The sequence below is a fragment of the Notolepis coatsorum genome (assembly GCF_963971535.1).
Source record: "Notolepis coatsorum genome assembly, chromosome: 1".
In the NCBI taxonomy this organism is placed as follows: domain Eukaryota; kingdom Metazoa; phylum Chordata; class Actinopteri; order Aulopiformes; family Paralepididae; genus Notolepis; species Notolepis coatsorum.
Genome location: NC_140165.1, coordinates 272,139,186 through 272,156,341, shown reverse-complemented (window position 1 = coordinate 272,156,341; position 17,156 = coordinate 272,139,186).

Sequence of the window (17,156 nt, the reverse complement as noted above, 5' to 3'; positions counted from 1 at the left end):
TTTGGAATGTTCCATTGTCTTTTTTGATTATAATATCTGTAGACTCCTTTACCTATAAGCCTACTGCGAGGGGCAAGTGGGCTGGTTTGAGTTAGACGCGTGCTTGAAGAATTCAATGTCCAGAGAGCTCGTATCATTTTCGATATGCCAATCCTTTTATTGACCATTATCAACCAAATAATATAATACAAAAAACTCTTTTCCTAATTACACTGAACGCCGACCTATACGGCACATCAACACGAACACGGTCAAAAACTGTTTGGCTATCCCCTTGCACACCTGCCGCTCGTCACCCACTGATCAGTATAAATGGGTAACCAACCCCTGTGGTGGTTGCCATGGTGACTGAAAATGCCACACCTCTGCACCGTGAGTACAAATAAAATGAAATAAACAGAAAGGCTTTTTTGCTCCAACACACCGGCCCCTAATTGAGAATGGCAGGAGGCCAGGAACAATTCAAAATAATATTTACGTAATGGAGCCAATATATTCATAAAAAGAACTCAAAAAACAATTATTTTAATTAGAAGCTTTAAATTGCAGCTTCTTGAAGCAAGCAAAGTTTAGTTACTGGTCTATCCAGTGTGCTCGTTTTTGTCTTCACTCGTGCAGAACGCACCAGTCCTTTCCTGTCGGGATAGGTCTCCAGGACTCTTCCAAGTAACCAGGAACCACGTGGAGCTGTAGCGTCTGCGATCAATACAATGTCTCCAGGGACAAGACTTCGTCTCTCCTTACTCCACCTCTGCCGCTCCTGTAGCAAAGGTAAGTATTCTCTCAGCCAGCGTTTCCAAAAAAGGTCTGAGATGTATTGGACTTGTCTCCATCTCCTTTTGAGGTAGAGGTCAGACTTCTCAAACAATCCAGGTGGCAAGATTGGCATTCTTTTTATTGTGAGAATGTGATTGGGAGTGAGAGCTTCCAGATCGTTGGGATCTCCAGACAACTTAGTTATGGGGCGATCATTAAGAATGGCTTCGACTTCACACAGCACTGTATGAAATCCTTCGTCATTCAAGGTTTGCTGGTGTAGAACTGATGTTAGTATTCGTCGAATCATCCGTATGATGCGCTCCCATGCACCTCCATGATGAGAGGCTGTTGGTGGGTTGAAGCTCCACTGAATTCCTTCTTCCAGAAAAGCTGATTGTATTTTGCTGTGGTTTAAAGCAGAGAGAGCTTCCCTCAACTCTCTTTTAGCACCAACAAAATTGGTTCCATTGTCTGATCTTAAATGAGAGATGGGTCCTCTTCTACAAAAAAACCTGCGTAGAGCATTTATACAGGAGTCCGTATCCAATGAATAAGCGACTTCCAAATGGACTGCTCTACATGCCATACAGGTGAAAATGACTCCATAGCGCTTTTCAAAGGAACGTCCCCTCTTGACCTCAATCGGGCCGAAATAATCAACTCCAACATTGGTAAATGGAGGAAGATCAGCAACGATTCGCTCTAGAGGCAAGTCTGACATCTTCTGCTCACCCAACTTTCCTCTATGGCGTTTGCAGAAGACACAGTCAGACAGGACCTTTCTTGTTGCTGCATTGGCACTAGTGATCCAATATTTTCGGCGCAATCTGGAGAGAACATGGTTTCTCCCACCATGACCCATCTGTTCGTGGATGTGCTTTAGTATGAGAGTCGATACATGGAGGTCTTTCGAGAGGATAACAGGATGTTTAGATTCCTCAGACATTGCTGCCCTACTCAACCTCCCTCCAACTCTAAGCAAGCCATCCTCCAGAATGGGGTCCAGTTTATAGATGGGACTGTCTTTCTTTACTTCACCCTTTCCAGATGTCAACACAGCAAGTTCATCAGGGAACCTTTGCTGTTGAGTGAAGCGAATGATGGCAGACTCAGCTGTAGAAAGATCATCTGGTGTTAAGTTCTGGTTTCCCAATGCAGCTCTACTTTGTTGCATTTCATGTTCCACTTTGTCTGCATCTTCATGACTCAGTTGGTTTCTTTTACGACTCATCTCCAATAGAGTCTTTCGTAATTTCAGGATCCAAGCAACTGACCTTTTCAACCTTTTCCAGTCAGAAAAGTAGGTGATCAGTTGGTGTGTGGCACTTGGTGCATCGACAATTACTGCGTTGATGGTGAGATCCTTTTTGACCTCAGGGTCATCAGCAGCAATGTTGTACTCCAAGATACTATCTGGCCACTCTTCCTCTGGTTTCCAAAGAAACTCAGGGCCTTCAATCCAACTTCTGTTGGTCAGCAAATCATCCACCGTAACTCCCCTTGAGGCTTTGTCAGCAGGGTTCTGAGTGGTATGAATGTACCTCCACTGCGTGACTTCAGATGTTCTTCGGATGGTAGAAATCCTATTTGCCACAAAGGTGTGAAATCTCTTGTCTTCATTTCTGATGTACTTTAAAACTGAAGTACTGTCAGTCCAGAAACAAGATTTCTCAAGGCAAAGCTGAATTTCGGCTCCGAGCATGGTGTCCACACGAACAGCAAGAACAGCTGCAGTGAGTTCCAAGCGTGGAATGGTGACTTGCTTTAGTGGGCAAACTCTGGCTTTACCTAACAGGAAAGAGACATGACACCTGTTGCTGTTGTTCCATATCTTCAGATAGGTCACAGTGCCATATCCACTTTCGCTGGCATCAGAGAAGTGATGTAGTTGACCACGAATGGTTTCTCCAAAATCTGCCGGCTTGAGGCATCTTTCAACTTTGAATGCCATCACTCTTTCCAGGTCTCTCAACCACTTCGTCCACTGCTGTTGGAGAATTGGGTGAATTTGATCATCCCATCCATAGTTCCTCCTACACATATCTTGCAGTATGAGCTTGGCTGGAAGTGTGAGTGGGGCAAGAAATCCTAAAGGATCATAGATTGAGCTGACCATCGATAGAATCCCACGTCGAGTATGAGGCTGTTCTTTGAGTGCCAACTTGAACTTAAAAGTGTCTGTATCAACACACCAATGAAGTCCAAGGGCCCTCTCCACTGGCAGTTGGTCTCTGTCGAGATCCAAGTCAAGCAAATTCTTGGATCGGTCTTCCTCTGGAATGGATAGCAGCACTCCACGGTTATTGCTAATCCATTTTGTCAAATGGAAGCCTCTTTTTTGACAAACATCTGTCAAATCCTTGACCATTTTAACAGCCTCCTCTTCTGATGGCAAGCTCTTAAGACAGTCATCCATGTAGAAGTTTCTGTTGACCGTGTCAAGTACCTCAGCAGGGAAACTGTTGTGGTTATCTTCTGCTGTCTTTCGGAGGGCATGACAAGCACAGCTAGGAGAAGACACTGCCCCAAAGAGATGCACAGTCATCCTATATTCTACCAGTTCTTGGGATACGTCGCCGTCAGGCCACCACAAGAACCGAAGAAAATCTCTGTCTTTCTGTGCCACATTGACCTGATGGAACATCGCTTTAACATCAGTCATTAAGGCTACAGGTTCTTGCCGGAAACGTGTGAGGACTCCTAACAAGGTGCTGGTGAGGTAAGGGCCTTGTAGAAGCTCCTTATTGAGAGATTTTCCTCTATACTCTGCTCCACAGTCAAATACGACACGCAGATTGCCCTTCCTGGGATGGTACACTCCATGGTGTGGAATGTACCACACTTTTCCATCACACCGTTCCACTTGATGTTCAGGAACACGTTCAGCATATCCTTTACTGATTACGTCGTCGAGAAAGTTGGTATATTCTCGGTGGAACTTCTCATCTCTCCCAAACTTCCTTTTCAGTCCAAGGATACGTTGCCTAGCAACAAACTGATTGTTTGGCAGAGACACTTCTTTCCTTTTAAAGGGAAGCTCCAAGGTGTAATGTCCATCTTGTAGTTTGCATGAATCAGTCATGATTTCCATGAACTTCATATCATCCCTCGACATTTCCTCTTTGTCTTCTGATGACCTTTCATTAAAATCATGGTTGTACTGATTGTTCAGCAACTCCTCCAGATTTGTTATAGAGATCCTATTAACTCACTCCGCTGCTCACTGTAGCCTGATAGGGGACCATTAACGACCCACCCCAATAGGGTCTTAATGGCATATGGCCCATTGCCATGACTATTCACAATTTCCCAAGGTTCAAGCAATTTGGAGGCATTGGTACCTATCAATAACTCCACATCAGCTTGAATCCGAGGAAGGGCAATCCCATCTAAGTATGGCCACTTAGCCAACTCCTCTTGGCTAATGATGTTACTCGTGGTTACGGGCATCCTCTTCTGGGTGTAGACCTTGGGCAGGTCATAGAACTGTTTCCCAGTGAGGCTGGAGATCTCCAAGTCGGTCAGTATGTAGCTGGACACAGATGCCTTTGGACCCATGGTATGTAAGCTGATTTGTGTTTTCCTTCCTGTAAGGTTCAGCCTTCTCATTAGGGATTCTGAACAAAATGTGTCAGTGCTGCCTGGATCTAAAAATGCATATGTTGTGATGATTTTGTCTCCCTTGCTGGACTTCACCTGTACAGGCAAGATTGACAGAGTCCCATTGCTGCTTCCGGCCCCTGTTTGTCCACATGTTTGCAAAGAGATCTGTGCGTTACTCACCGAAGGTTTCTTTGGCTGGTTTGTGTTGCTTGCTCTCTCCTTCTGATTAATATGAAGAACACTGGGATGGTTTTGGCTGCACACCTTGCAAGTCAAGCGCTTCTCGCAATTCCTGCTAAGATGTCCAATGCGAAGGCAGCCAAAACAGATTCCTTTTTGCCTTATAAAAGTAATCTTGTCCCTGTGTGTCTTCTCCTCCATCTGAGGACATTGATCCAGAGTGTGATTTTTAGAGCAACATACACAAGTGTTGGTGTTGTGAGCAGATTCATTTCTTTGCAGGGGTTTCGATGGTAGTAACTGTGGTTGCAAAACTGTCTCCTTTGAATTTGGGTTTAATTTGTGACTTCATTCTGTTCATGTTCATAGGTCTACTTCCTGTACTTGGTGGTGTATTTTGAATGTCTCCGAAGACTGGGTCTGAGACAATCTTTACCTGGCGCTCAATGAATGTGACAATATCCATGAATTGTGGTCTGCGATGGTGTTTTTCCATTATCGAACATACAGAGACTCTCCAATTCTCTCTGAGCTTGTATGGAAGCTTTGAAATCAATACTTTCATGTTCGCTGGCATATCGAGTTCCCTCATGTACTGGACATTCTCCATAGCATTACAGCACTCCCGAAGGAAAAGAGCATAGGCTTGAAGAGATTTTATGTCTTCAGCCTTCACTAGCGGCCAGTTGAGCATCTTCTCCATGTAAGCTGCTGTGATTTTATATTCATCTCCAAAGTGTTGTTCAAGTAGGTACTTTGCCATATCATAGCCTCTGTCTGGAGCCATGTGTTGACAGCTACGTACAAGCTCTTTAGGCTGACCCCTGGTGTACTTCTCCAAGAAGTACAAACAATCACCTCTGTTTCTCGTGTTCTTCTCCACACAATGAACAAAGGCTCTGACAAAGGTTCTGTACTGCAGAGGATCCCCATCAAAATATGGAATCTCTCTTGGTGGCAGTAAGTGAGTGGTTTGCTGCTCCACTAGCATTGCTGTTATCTCATTTTGCCTTTTTAATAGGTTACATACAACTGAGGTTTCATTGCTTTGGGGTGAAATTACAGTTGGGGTCGTTAGCTGCACAGGAGCTTCCATGTGGATTGTATTGTCCTGTGCTCCATCCCAAGACACATGTTGTCTTTGTAAAGATGGCGGTTGTGCTTGAATGGGAGCTGGCTGTAACAACATAGATTGTTGTCTTTGCCAAAATGGGGGCTGTTGAATGGGTGTTGGCTGCATCAAGTGCATAGGTTGTTGCATTTGCCAGGGTGGTGGTTGTTGAATGAGTGCTTGTTGCTGTTGCATAGCTTGTGGTATTTGCCAGGGTGGTGGTTGTTGAATGGGTGCTTGTTGCTGTTGCATAGCTTGTGGTTTCCATAGTGATGGTTGTTGCACATATGATTGCTGTGCAGATGGTTGCTGCAGTTCTGGTGGTTGCATAGATGGTTGCTGTGGTAGTGATGTATATTCTTTTGCATGAGGATTGAGAGTGACTGAGGGTTCCTTTAACCTTGTTCCTTTCCTGTAGTAGGAGTCCATTTCATCGGACTGTGTGAGTGAAAGAGCTTGGTGACTGGGGGATTGTAATACTGCTATTCTTGCGTTGGTAGCTGCCAATTGTGCATCAAGCTCCATCGTTTCCTTTTTCTTTTTCAGGATCTGTTCCTGCTCTTCCAGAGCGTGTTTATCCTTTTTCAGGATCTGTTCCTTGGCTTCCTGAGCGTGTTTCAGGATCTGTTCCTGCTCTTCCAGAGCGTGTTTATCCTTTTTCAGGATCTGTTCCTTGGCTTCCTGAGCGTGTTTCAGGATCTGTTCCTGCTCTTCCAGAGCGTGTTTATCCTTTTTTAGCATTTGTTCCTGCTCCTCCAGAGCGTGTTTATCCTTTAACGCTGCAGCGCGAATCACAAGTGAAGCTCTATCTGCCTCGGCCTGTAAGCGAGCTGCTGAGGTAGAAGATCTGCTGGACCTGCTGGACCTGCTGGTACCAGACCTTGTGTGACCTTTGTGAGCAGATTTTTTACTTCCCACATTAGAAATGCTGTCATTTGGATTAATTAGATGTTGCACGTCCTCCTCATCCTTATTAACACTTTCCACATTAGAAATGCTGTCATTTGGATTAATTAGATTTTGCACGTCCTCCTCATCCTCATTAACACTTTCCACAGGTTTGGTCATTTTTGTCCATGCATTCATGTGATCAATAAAGTCATTGACATTGATCATTTTGGCTTTGAACCAAATGTCATGTTTTCCCCTTTCCTCAGGAGGTACTATTGGCAACAGAGCCTCCTGGTTTGCTTCTGCTTCCTTGCATATGTGGAGATATTGCATAAATGCGCATTGCACCTCCTGTTTGCATCCACTTTGCATTAACCCCAAAATCGTTTTTTGCAAGTTAGAAGCCTTGTTAAATTTAGATTTATGTAATTTATGTAATGTGTAAATTTTATCCGATAGGGCTTTTGGTGTTAATTTACTCTTGCGTTTTGTGACCTGCTGATCGGTATCAACATAGTGTGTGATTTGACCTGTGTCCACCTCGGACTGTGTTTTAGCCACTGTGGGTGTGGGCTGTGACTTTTCAACCAATGAAGGTTGTTTACAATGCGTCTCGATTGGATTCTGAACACCTTTATCAGAATTCATATCAGCAATATAAGACCAACAGATTCAATATGAAACGGTACCTTTGGTTAAATCACAATAAACAAAACCCACAGTTAATCATCACATGATGTTCTAACCAAACCTTAATAGACACACACACACGAACGGGTTGCACAACCATATACCACCAATGCATTGGAATTTTCCCTTTTTATATTTTTCTCAATTGACCCCGTGTGCACACATTTGTTTTTTATATGGCCATATACCGGTAGCGCGCTACATACCTGTTCGTTGCGCAGCGCTGTCGGGGCCGTTTGACTTTATTCTTTGAACTTCGAAAAGTCTTCAAACAGCGCTCCTTGTCCGAGCGCTATTCAACTTCAAACAGCGCTCTTTGTCCGAGCGCTATTCAATAAACTGCTTGCGCGCAGGACAGCTCCCTGGTCCGTTCCCTCGCCCAAATGGTGCTGGGGCAGGTGCGGTGGTGCCGTCCGCTCCTTGACGGTGGTGGGCAGCTCCTCCTGGTCCGTACGCTCCCCGACGGTGCTGGGCAGCTCCTCCCGGTCCGTCCGCTCCCCGACGGTGCTGGGCAGCTCCTCCCGGTCCGTCCGCTCCCCGACGGTGCTGGGCAGCTTGGTCCAGATCTCCACGTTCCGCGCAATTCCAAGCGAAACGGTGAACCAAACAGTTGTCACTAATGTCTTTCAGCGGCCTCAAAAATCAAAACACTGTCCCGCTGATCAGCTGTTGAATCTTGAGCGCAGAGTGCGCTGTCTCGCTGATCAGCTGTTTGAATGAATCTTGAGCGCCGAGCGCGATTATCCTCGTCTTCCAATAAGTAACAAAGGCAATTGTCCATTTCAAACGAAGAGCCTTAGTTTTTGACTAATGTAGACTCCTTTACCTATAAGCCTACTGCGAGGGGCAAGTGGGCTGGTTTGAGTTAGACGCGTGCTTGAAGAATTCAATGTCCAGAGAGCTCGTATCATTTTCGATATGCCAATCCTTTTATTGACCATTATCAACCAAATAATATAATACAAAAAACTCTTTTCCTAATTACATTTACATTTACATTTACATTTAGTCATTTAGCTGACGCTTTTATCCAAAGCGACTTACAAGTTCTGTACGACAAGCCATCAGGAAGAGCACAACTCTATCAGCTGAGTAACAATGTTCATCAAAGTGTTGAGTGCTACAGTGTAGGTTAGTTTATTAGGACAAGTGCATGACAGTATGGTTAGTTAGGGTTAGATTTTTTTTTTTTTTTTTTTTTTTTTAATTCAGATAATGGTTGAAGAAGTGAGTCTTTAGTCGACGGCGAAAGATTGGACGTGTTTCGGCTGTCCTAACTGGGGTGGGTAGTTCATTCCACCATTGTGGGGCAAGGACTGAGAATAGGCGACTTCTCTTTGATGACCCTCCCGGAGCTTGGATAGGAGTAGGTCTGAGGCGGCCAGAAGATGCAGAGCGTAGGGGTCTTGAGGGTGTGTAGTTAGAGACCATTGACCGGAGGTAGGCGGGAGCAGTTCCCTTTGCCACACGGTATGCTAGGTCAAGGGCCTTGAAGCGGATTCGTGCAGCAATGGGGAGCCAGTGCAGGTCCCTAAGAAGTGGGGTGACATGGGCCGACTTCGGTAGGTTTGAGATCAGGCGGGCCGCTGCGTTCTGAATGAGTTGAAGAGGCTTAGTGGCAGTGGCCGGGAGGCCAGCGAGCAGTGCGTTGCAGTAGTCGAGGCGGGAGATGACTGTTGATTGGACGAGGAGTTGGGTGGCTTCTTTTGTCAGGAAGGGGCGTATCCTTCTGACGTTGCTCAGGAGGAATCGGCAGGTTCTGGTTGTCGCTGCGATGTGAGCAGAGAAGTTCAACTGGTCGTCGAGGACAACACCAAGGTTCTTGGCGGTCGGGGACGCGGTCACAGCTGCATTCTCGACTGTGATGGAAAGGTCGGTCAGGGGGGAGGATTTGGCCGGCAGGTGGAGCAATTCTGTTTTGCTTAGGTTCAGTTTGAGGTGGTTGGTCGTCATCCAGTGAACGCCGACCTATACGGCACATCAACACGAACACGGTCAAAAACTGTTTGGCTATCCCCTTGCACACCTGCCGCTCGTCACCCACTGATCAGTTTAAATGGGTAACCAACCCCTGTGGTGGTTGCCATGGTGACTGAAAATGCCACACCTCTGCACCGTGAGTACAAATAAAATGAAATAAACAGAAAGGCTTTTTGGCTCCAACAATATCTAAGAAATGTACTTGGTGTTGGTCATACTCCATAGTAAACTTGAGATGTTCATTTTTGGCATTGAGGAAATTAAAGAATTGTATCAGTAAACAAGATGGCGCCGCTACGTCCGGCCGCCTGTCTGTGCGCTCCGTCGAGACTGTGCTTACTTTTGCTAATATTTATAGTTTTAAGAGTTTTGTCTGTAGCAACAGTAGGTGCATTTAATGTGTATGACCGTCAGTCACTTATAGACATCGGATTACGGGAAACTTACCGACTAGATTACTCCCTGGATCAGCTTTCTGAACCGCAGCAATGGCCTGTTGAGATCCTGAGAACACCAGGACCAGGTCTTGACCCCAGGAACAAAGGAACCATCAGACGGCGTGGGAAGAGAGCTGGGATCCGTAACAGACTGAGAACCAGACGACACCGAACACCACTACCCAGTATATTGCTAGCCAATGTACAATCGATTGACAATAAATTAGACGACATCCGAGCAAGGATTAAATTCCAGAGAGACGTTAGAGATTGTAATGTTCTCTGCTTCATTGAAACGTGGCTGTCGCCAGAAACCCCGGACCACGCCATCCAACCGGCCGATCACTTCTTCATCCACCGCAAGGATAGAACAGCTGAATCCGGCAAACAGCACAGAGGTGGGATCGCCTTCATGGTGAACAACAATTGGAGCGATCCAGCCAACGTGAAGGAATTATCGAACCACTGCTGCCCCAATCTGGAATATATAACAATCAAGTGTCGTCCTTTCTTCCTTCCGAGAGAGTTAACGGCGATCATCCTTGTAGGAGTGTACATTCCACCGCAAGCCAGCGATAGTGTCGCGCTCTCCAGACTTCACGATGAGGTAAACAAACTCCAAGCCGCGAACGTTAACGCCGCCATTGTAGTAGTGGGTGATTTCAATAGCGCCAATCTGAGAAAGGTTTTGCCTGACTTCTATCAGCATGTGACTTGTAACACCAGAGGCGGTAACATTTTAGATCACTGTTACTCGCAATTCAAGGGTGGATACAAGGCTCATTCTGCTAGTGGCTTTGGGAAGTCTGATCATGCGGCCATCTTTCTTTCTCCAAAGTACAAACAAAGAATCAAGAGCACACCTGTAGTCTCGCGAGAGGTGCAGAAATGGGATGTGGAGTCGGGGGGGACGCTCCAGGCTGCGTTTGAGTGCACAGACTGGAGCGTGTTCCGCGACACAGATAACATTAATGTCTACACGGAGACAGTGCTGGACTATGTTCGTACTTTGGTGGAAGAAACAATCCCCACTACCACAATTAGAGTTTACCCAAATCAAAAACCCTGGGTAGACAAATCCGTCCGTGAAGCTCTGAAAGCGCGCACCAAAGCATACAACGACGGCCTGGTGGCAGGCAACATGAATGACCACAAGGTGGCGCGATACAACGTAAGGAGGACAGTGACAGAGGCCAAACGGCGCTACAGGGATAAAATTGAACTCCAGTTTGAACAGGCTGACTCCAGAGCTATGTGGCAGGGGCTCAAAACGATGACAGACTACAAAGGCACCTCCCTCAAACTGAACAGTGACATCTCCTTAGCAAATGACCTCAATACCTTCTATGCGAGGTTTGATGCTGGTAATAACAACACCAGCCCACAAGCCACGGCAATGGGGGGGGGGTCTGCTGCTGATGGAGACTCAGTGTTCAGGGTAACAGAGCATGAGGTGAGGCGGACCTTTAAAAAAGTGAATATCAGGAAGGCAGCAGGACCGGACGGCATCCCCGGCCGCGTCCTAAAAGTCTGTGCCGACCAACTGGCCCCGGTATTCACTGACATATTTAACCTGTCCTTAGAACAGGCTGTCATCCCCACCTGCCTGAAGAAGTCCACTATTATCCCTGTACCCAAAAAATCCAAGCCTGCTTGCCTCAACGACTACCGCCCTGTAGCTCTCACCTCCATAGCCATGAAGTGCTTTGAGAAGCTAGTAAAGGGCTACATCTGCTCCTCCCTCCCCATCAACATGGACCCCCTGCAATTTGCATACCGCCCCAACAGGTCCACGGAGGACGCCATAGCCCATGTGCTGCACACAGCAGCATCACACCTGGACAAGAGGAAGGGGAACTATGTGAGAATGCTATTCATCGACTACAGCTCGGCATTCAATACCATAGTCCCCTCCAAACTCATAGCCAAGCTCAGGGACCTAGGCTTGAACTATGACCACTGCCAGTGGGTCTTGGACTTCCTGACGGGCAGACCCCAGGTGGTGAGAGCAGGCAACTGCACCTCCTCATCCATCACCCTCAACATAGGGGCCCCCCAGGGCTGTGTTCTGAGTCCCCTCCTCTACTCCCTGTACACACACGACTGTGTGGCTCAGCGGAGTAGCAACACAATCATCAAATTTGCTGACGACACAGTGGTGGTGGGCCTGATCTCTGCCAACGACGAGAGGGCCTACCTGGACGAGGTCAAGGTCCTGGCGGGATGGTGCCAGGAAAACAGCCTCTCCCTGAACGTCAGCAAAACAAAGGAGATGATTGTGGACTTCAGGAGGTCGGGGGTCAAGGACTACAGCCCCCTCAGCATCGAGGGGGCACCGGTTGAGAGAGTCAACAGCTTTAAGTACCTCGGAGCCTACATATCCGAGGACTTGACATGGACCACACACATTGACAGTGTTGTGAAGAAGGCACGACAACACCTCTACTTCCTCAGGCGCCTAAGGAAGTTCCAAGTCAGTCAGAAGATCCTTAAGAACTTCTACTCATGTACAATAGAGAGCATCCTGACTGGCAACATCACCTCCTGGTTTGGGAATAGCACTGCACAAGACCGAAGCAGACTACAAAGAGTGACACGTTCAGCCGAACGCACAATTGGAGGGGGGCTCCCCACCCTCCAGAACATTTACAACAAGCGGTGCAGGGGCAAGGCTAAGAGAATCATTAAAGACTCCAGTCACCCGAACAACTGCCTCTTTGAACTGCTGCGGTCAGGCAAGCGATACCGGAGTCTCAAGGCGAGCACAGAAAGACTCAGAAGAAGCTTCTATCCCCAGGCCATCAGGCTGCTCAACGAACAATGAACACTACACAACAACAACCATCAAACGCACATAGCACACACATCCACACGCACACACTCACTTTAAACAAACACACTGTAGCACCCACTCCCCACACTTTATAGCACACACTCACTTTAAACAAACACACTGTAGCACCCACTCCCCACACTTTATATTTATTGATGAAGGATTGCACTACAACTCGTACACCTTACTGTAAATTGTACCTAAATTGTACCTCATCCCATTTCTGATTTGCACTATATAGTATTGTACATTAGTACACTGCATAGTATTGTATATTATATGGTAACTCAGTTACGTCTATTCTGCATCGAACATTGTCTATACTGAACACTGGGACCTCATTTTCTACTTCTAATTTACATGCTATACTATGTTATTTGATACTATCTTGTCTAGCACAGTCTCTGGAGCGTAACAGTAAGAAGCATTTTGTATGAAAGTATTCTGTACTTCTGTATGACAACTATTAAAGAAACTTGAAACTTGAAACTTGAGTGTCATTTCATCCCCTGTTCACAGTATACAAATATCATCTATATATCTTTTCCACATCTTAATGTATGGTAAAAACAAATTTTCTGTAGAGTTGAATACATAATTCTGCTCAAAAAGACCCATATAAATATTGGCTATGGACGGGCTGGCTTTGCTTCCCATACTCACGCCCTTGATTTGTAGATAGTTCTCATCTTGGAACATGAAGTAGTTATGCGTGAGTAGAGTCTCTGTCAGTTCTATAAGAACGTGTGTTTCTGGTGTTGAATCCGGTGGACGGATTGTTTCATAGGTGTGGTGATGAGGCACCACGCCCTATGAAAGCAGCTCAGAGTGCAGTCTGCAGCTGTCTCTCGTCACAGTCTCTCGTCACTTGGTCTCCAGGCTCCAGAGTCACCTGAAGAGCTCTCCTCCTTGTGCTCTGAACATTTCCACCATTTTGGCCATTGTTGCTATTTTTTGTCATTTATATCCTGAACCTATGGAGTCAGGAGCACCCAGCTCCCCATTCTTTTTTGTCCTTTTAAATAAATACTGTTATTTTTGGTAACACTTTTTCCTGTGTCCACCTGCTTACATTCAAGGCCTACCGGGGAAACAAGACATATTTTCCTGATTGCTCAGGCCTTGGGGCAAGTCAATTAGGCTTGAATGTAACACTCCCTATCTTCGGGAGCTAGGGGAACCTGCCAGTAGCCTTTGGTGAGGTCTAGGGTGCTTATGAACCTCACATTTCCTATATCCTTTCAATTAGTTAATCCACTCGGGGCATAGGGTAGGCGTCAAATTTGGAGATGGCGTTAAACTAGCGGAAATTGTTACAGAACCTTGGGGTTCTGTCTGGCTTAGGGACCAATACAATGGGGCTACACCACCCACTATTGGATTCCACTATTACTCCCGCCTGTAACATGTCCTGTACTTCTTTCCTCACTGCTTCTCTTCTGGCCTCCGGGAGTCGGTAGGGACGAAGTTTCACCTTTTTCTCTATGACAGTAGGGATGTGGTGCATGGTGTATTACCTCGGTTCTCCCTGGTTCCATGGAAAACACATCCCGATGGCGTTCCACCAGCTCTCTTAGGTCGTTCTTCTGGGGAATGCTGAGTTGGTCTCCCATGGGGACTTCAAGTGGTTGAGTCCGGACTGGTATCTGTGGTGGGGTGAAAGAATACAGAGCCTCCCAGGCCGCCCATTAAAAAAAAAGTTGATATGGTATATTTTCACCGGCGGACCCACTTTTTCCATAATTTCATATGGTCCGTGCCACTTGGCTAGAAATGTACACTTCGAGGTGGGAACCAACACTAACACTCTATCCCCTAACTGAAATTATCGGGGTTGAGTGCCCCGGTTATGTGAAAAGTCAAAAGTTCGAAGGGGGAGAAACCTGTGGAGGCCTGGGGAACCTCCCTGATGGAGAACATCAAGTACGGGACGCGCTGGTCCCAGTTCCTCCCATCAGCTTCCATAACTTTTTTAAGCATGCTCTTCAGGGTACGGTTAAATCGCTCGACTAACCCATCCGTTTGGGGATGATATACTGAAGTGATCATTTTCAATAATCCGGCCAAATCCTTCATTATTTTAGTCAAGTCAAGTCAAGTCAATGTTATTTATATAGCACATTTCCAGGCAGCGGCAGCTGGCACCAAAGTGCTTCACAGGCAAGTTGATAAAAACTAAATAATGTGATGCAAGATATAAGATTAAAAACATAATAAAGCAATGAAAGTAATTAAAACAAAATAATATGATGCAAGATATAAGATTAAAAACATAGTAAAGCAATTAAAGTAATAAAAACAGGTAGGACACAGTAAAACAAAGAGGATAGAAGGGCCAGGGGTCTAGTGGTGATTAAGTGGGGGGGAAGGCCAAGGAGAACAGGTAGGTTTTTAAAAGTGATTTAAAAGCCTGCACGGTCTGGGCGGTCCGTACGCTGAGGGGGAGGCTGTTCCACAATCTAGGCGCTGCGGTGGAGAAAGCTCTGAACAGAGTGCCTTGGTCTGTCAAAATTTTGTCCGGGATTCCCACTCTAGTGATTAGCAACATGAGCTCCCGGGCTATACCTTTTGAGGCCATGGTACGGAGTGGGATGGCCTTGGGGTACCGGGTGGCATAGTCCATAATCACCAGGATGTATTGATGGCCCCTGGCGCTGCTGGGTAGGGGTCCCACAAGGTCCATCCCAATCCTGCTAAAGGGAACAGAGATGATAGGCAGGGAAATCAACGGGTTACACACAGTCGGTCGTGGAGCTACCATCTGACATTCGGGGCAGGACCGACAATAATCCTCCATAGCTCTTTTCACCCCCGGCCAGGAAAATCTGGCCTTGATCCAGTCTAGGGGCTTCTCGACCCCCAAGTGAGCCCCTAGTAAGTGAGAGTGGGCTAGGCGTAGCACCGTATTTATATGTGGTCGGGGTACCAACAACAATTCTTGAATCATATCCCTTTTTTTCCTGATACAACAACGTTTTCTTGATGGCAAAATGTGAACACATTAACTCTCCTACCCCATCCATCTTCTTACCGTCGACCACGGCTACGTGTCGTAGTGCTGGGGCCAGGTTCTCATCCTCCAGCTGGGCGGTGCCGAATCGTCTGGTCAGTTGTGGTGGTATGGGTGGGGTGTCATCGTTCGGGTTGCCGGGGAACAGATCTCCCCAGACTGGCTCGTCCTCGTCGTGGAGTGGTGACTCCTCTCCTCCGCTGTCGACCGGAGGAATGTTGTCCTCTGCTGGGCCGGCGGTGGGATCCCCCTCATCGTTGTCCTCGCTGACAGGGCTGGATTCTTCCTCTGGTAGGGGGTCGGTAGAAGCCTGGGGTTCCACCTCATGTAACCCGCACATCCGGGTCCTTCGTGCCCGGGCTCTGGTCGGCGCGATGGTGGTCACTGGTCACTGTTCTGGGGGGAAGGCGTCGTTCGGCCGTCAAACTCTCCCATAGCGGTCGGAACAATGCACAGTCGGTCCCGATTAATACTGCCACTGGTAGGTTTTCTACTACACCCACGGTCGTCATACATTTTCCCCGGGTGGAGGTTAGTTCGATGGTGGCAGTCGGATATTGTCTAGTCTCACCATGTACACATGTGACTCCCACTGTTTTTCCCAGGAGGGGACCGTCCACCAACTCTAGTTTTACTAGCGTCACTGTGCTCCCTGAGTCTAATAGTGCGGTTGTGTCATGGTGATTAGCTCTTACTGGTGTGAGAGTGGACACGTTTGTGTCCTCCACCCAACAGGCGGTCACAAGTGCACATGGTCGGGGCAGGTGTGGTTCAGCTGCAGAGGGCATTGACATGTCATTCCTATGGACAGTCTCTGGAAATATGGCCCTCCTCGCCACAATTGAAACACCTTCTTCTGTCATTATACATTACAGGTTGTCGGGTGTGTGGTGCAGGGTTCAGGTAGTGGGGTGATTCAAGTCTCTTACCCTTCTCCTTCACCCGGTTGGGGGGTCCGGTTTTTGGGCTGCTACTCCTCCAGTATAGCGTTTCAGCCGCTTGATAAACCTCCATTCCCTCTACGACAGTGTTTCTCAACTGGTGGGTCGCGGGCCATTTTGAGTGGATTTGTGTGAAAAAAAGAGGAGAAAAATTCTTTATACTTTTTTTTTGCACTACCTATCTTTGTGAAAGTGGCTTCTCAGCTCTGGTCCAGCTGAAGACAAAGCAGAGGAACAGATTGGACATTGAGCATGACCTCAGAGTTGCTTTGTCTACCATCACCCCAGAGTTTGAGACTCTTGTCAGGAGCAAACAATATCCCATTAGTTCCCTGGGATGTTAAGCTAAGAAGTCTGCTAAGAAGGATATATTATTATTTATTATTATTATTATTATTATTATTATTATTATTATTATTATTATTATTATTATTATTATTATTATTATTATTATTATTATTATTATTATTATTATTATTATTATTATTATTATTATTATTATTATTTTATTTCATTGTGTTTTTAGTCCTAGTTGCACTTTTGTTGCAACCCCAGTTATCCCATTAGTTCCCCCAAACTTACTGTAGGTCTGTTATGTTAAGCTAAGAAGTCTGCTAAGAAGCATAATTATTTATTATTATTATTATTTTATTTCATTGGGTTTTTAGCCCTAGTTGCACTTTTGTTGCAACCCCAGTTATCCCATTAGTTCCCCCAAACT